Genomic DNA, 4,679 nt, shown 5'->3' with positions numbered 1-4,679 from the left:
TCAAACATTATATTCCAATGAGAACCAGCGTCCACTATTTGTAAAAACAGAGTATAAATAACAGACTACCACACACTTAAATGAATTACCTGATGATGTCTGAATCTGTAAAGAAAAAACCATGAGAAGGCGAGTTGAAAAAAAAAATCAGCGCAAGGCACGCTGGACCATTGTTGCCATACAGGAGTCCACGTGATCCAGTAAGGACAATGGGAGGAGATCTATGACGTCATGTGTCAGCGTTTCTCCTTGTGCTGGGACCGAGACACGTCATGTGCTCTGCCAATATTGATCCTCTGGCTATTTGAAATCTTGTACGCAAGGCCGGCCCTAGTTTAGAAACTTTGACCGGCCGATCTTACTTTGAGGTTGTAGAAATTACCTAACGACCCACTCTAAAGTTGACCTGATCGTCGGTAAGAATTTTGCTGTGCAACACTGACAGAAAGGCGAGAATATTGTGCTGACAGACATTACTGTTCTGCTATAGTAATTGGATGTGAGACCATACACACACACTTTATTCATTCAAGTGTATAAAGAAACATTATTAGACAACCAGCGACGGAAAGGCGGGGACAAGGAGCTGATGCTCTTTCTGCAAGCATATGCAGATGAATACTTACAGGCAAGTACACACGTACACCACCACAAGTGTTTCGAAGCAGCCGTTAAGTTTGTTTCTGTTGTAAAACTGAAGGGAGCATGAAGACATGGGCGAAGTACAGGAATAAATACATCACAGTGAGAAGAGAAGCAGAAGCAATATGTGAGCGACAGACAAAGAAGGGACTCAACTCGTACGGCTCCCCCCCCCCCCCAAGCGACACCAAGAGGTCAAAACAATATCTAAATATATAATGAATCTGAAGACACATTCACAATGACTGACAAAGATGTATGTCAGGGAATTATCAGACGGTTCCAAAAGGTGTTGAGGACACAACAGGGAAAGCTGCGTGAACTGGGTGTGAAACATGTGACACTGGAGGACTCTGAGATTATCACAGATAATGTAAGAAAATTCTGGCTGGAATTAAATAGCTCGCCTGGCGTTCCGCGAGCGCTATGTCATGGGTTCGTATCCTGGCCGGGGAGGATTTACTGGGCGCAATTCCTTAACTGTAGCCTCTGTTGTTTAACGCAACAGTAAAATGTGTACTTGGATGAAAAAACGATTCTTCGCGGCAGGGGATCGTATTCCAGGGACCATAGGATTAAGGACTTGCCCGAAACGCTACGCGTACTAGTGGCTGTACAAGAATGTAACAACTCTTGTATATATCTCAAAAAAAAAAAAAAAAAAAAAAATACGACATTGGGTGTGGGAATCAGCAAAATTTCGTCCTTGATATTTAGAGGAAGAGGACATCTTACAATGCATCTTACAGTGCTAGCATCTTACAACTATACACAACGCCACTGGAAACATGAAAGTACCACACAGAGACAGCCAATATGAACATTTTACACACACCGTGAATTATTCGCACACCCTCCGTCACTAAGTGATGGAGTGCGAAAACATACGTGAATTCAGAGAACTCTATAACCAATGTTCCAACAATGTGCAAATATTTCATTCAAAATGATATGCTACCAGAAATTTTAGCCGTGGTGTGCAGGACAAACATATCTATTGTGACACTAGCTCTCCACATATGTCAGTTGCTTAATTTAGAACCTGTACTTGAGGTCGATCTCGAACCCATTGATGATGTGACGACTTATACTGAATTTTGTAACTAGCTCATTAAGATTGTAACTTGCTTAGCTAAATGAATTGTGAGGTTCAGTTCCTGAGCCCATCATGTGCCTCTGTAACCCTTTCCACTACCGCCCACAAGATGAGTATGGGATGCATAATAAATGAACTAAACTAAAAAAAAAACATGTAAGGTGACTGAAAAGACTGAAAGAATACGAAGAGAGATGAGCCTTTAAATGAAACACCAAAGAAGCAAATCATGTCTCACAAACTTTAAAGAATTCTATGAAAAAACTGCATATTTCTTTACTACCAGAAGGTCTTCGACACAGTGCCCTAAATGAGACTAGTACATAATTAGTGTTAAAGAAGCTTGAGTGACAGAAGGTACGACCTTCACTGCCCCTCTCCAGCACCACAACCTTGCCACTCTGTAAGAGAGGGACCAATAAACCTGCTCACTCACAAGGTATGACGATATTTCAGGGGAAAAAAATAAGGCCAACACATTGAAGCGGAGTTTGGTACCGTTATGAAGGCTATCCGGCACCACTCTGTGTGTGGGCCTGGCTGTGGGTGTGGTTGTGGGCGTTCATGTGGGTGTAACTGTAGGGCCAGGTGTAGGCGCCGGGGGAGGAGTGGGTGTAGGCATAGGTGTGGGAGTGGGAGGGAATGGGAGTGAACAATAGGGTTGGTGTTTGGGTTGTGTGTATGCTGCTGTGCGTGTCAGCGTCACCGTGACTGTGTGGGTGTGGGAATGGGTATGGTGTGGGTATGGGTGTGGTTATGGGCGGGACTTGTGGGCATATTGTAGTCACGCAGCTCTATAGTCACGAAAGGATCTGCCACAATTAGGACAGTCTGGCGACCGGTCGTTCATAGCCGGATCGTCATGTAGGTCACCCATCGTGCTGACAGGGGTCAGTACGTCTCCGTAATGGTTCTCACAAAAGTTTATGGGTGACAAGGCGCGAAAACCCTTGACAGGGGCAGACGTCCTTCAGGATTGCTCAAACCAAGTGTCACTGACAAATGGCCCCTACTGCAGGTAGACGGAAGGTCCCCTTAGAGCAGCAGCAGGGGGGGATGCCCTGGCTGTTTGTGGAAACAGGAGCGCCTCGTGAAGGCCAGCCAGGGACTTCACACAGCTACCGCAAACGAACGATAGCTGTGCACTACGTACTTTCTGAAGTATATACAGTCGGAAGCGAGGAGCGTCAGAATGCAGATACCGTGGGCGAAAGTCATAGTTACTCCCTGTGTATATAAATGTGTATAGTGTTGTAAGAGTGGGCACGGGAACCCGTTTCTCACCTGAATGAGGACAAGGAACCTTGACTCTGATGGCTGTTCACCTGAGCCAATGATTCACGAAGGCGTTAACAAGATGAATTCATTCCGAGAATTCGCCCGGATACCCACCACGGAAGACTCAGCCGCTGGGGACTCACCCGACAATGAATATTTGAACACGAAACTTTAAAGATCCCGGTAGTACAATCGGGTTATTTCTCGACCCACAAATCTATAATTCCGGGTTCGAATTCCGATCGGAACAAAAATGAGTGAGCGCGTTTCCTACCACCTAATGCCCCTGTCCACCAACCGGTAAATAAGTACCCCAGTGCCACAACCATGAGAAAAGTGCCACAGCCACAAGAACAGTGCCACAGCCACAAGAACAGTGCCACAGCCACAAGAACAGTGCCACATTCACAAGAACATTGCATAAGAACAAACGATTTTAATTTCTTGACGAGGCGCTGTGAAACAAGCACAGCGCAACACTCAACACTGCGACATCAACACTGTGACATCAACACTGCGACATCAACACTGTGACATCAACACTGTGACATCAACACTGTGACATCAACACTGCGACATCAACACTGTGACATCAACACTGTGACATCAACACTGCGACATCAACACTGTGACATCAATTAACACTGTAACATCAACACTGTGACATCAACACTGTGACATCAACACTGCGATATCAACACTGGGACATCAACACTGTGACATCAACACTGTGACATCAATTAACACTGTAACATCAACACTGTGACATCAACACTGTAACATCAACACTGTAACATCAACACTGTAACATCAACACTGTGACATCAACACTGTAACATCAACACTGTGATATCAACACTGTGACATCAACACTGTAACATCAACACTGTGACATCAACACTGTGACATCAACACTGTAACATCAACACTGTGACATCAACACTGTGACATCAACACTGTAACATCAACACTGCGACATCAACACTGTGACATCAACACTGTGACATCAACACTGTAACATCAACACTGTGACATCAACACTGTAACATCAACACTGTGACATCAACACTGTGACATCAACACTGTGACATCAACACTGTGACATCAACACTGTGACATCAACACTGTGACATCAACACTGTGACATCAACACTGCGACATCAACACTGTGACATCAACACTGTGACATCAACACTGTAACATCAACACTGTGACATCAACACTGTGACATCAACACTGTAACATCAACACTGTGACATCAACACTGTGACATCAACACTGTGACATCAACACTGAGACATCAACACTGTGACATCAACACTGTGACATCATCACTGTGACATCAACACTGAGACATCAACACTGTGACATCAACACTGTGACATCAACACTGTGACATCAACACTGAGACATCAACACTGTGACATCAACACTGTGACATCATCACTGTGACATCAACACTGAGACATCAACACTGTGACATCATCACTGTGACATCAACACTGAGACATCAACACTGTGACATCAACACTGTGACATCAACACTGTGACATCAACACTGTGACATCAACACTGTGACATCAACACTGAGACATCAACACTGTGACATCAACACTGTGACATCAACACTGAGACATTAACACTGTGACATCAACACTGTGAC

This window comes from Procambarus clarkii, chromosome 7, assembly GCF_040958095.1.
Source record: "Procambarus clarkii isolate CNS0578487 chromosome 7, FALCON_Pclarkii_2.0, whole genome shotgun sequence".
Taxonomy (NCBI): Eukaryota; Metazoa; Arthropoda; class Malacostraca; order Decapoda; family Cambaridae; genus Procambarus; species Procambarus clarkii.
Note: the sequence above shows the minus strand (reverse complement) of the source record.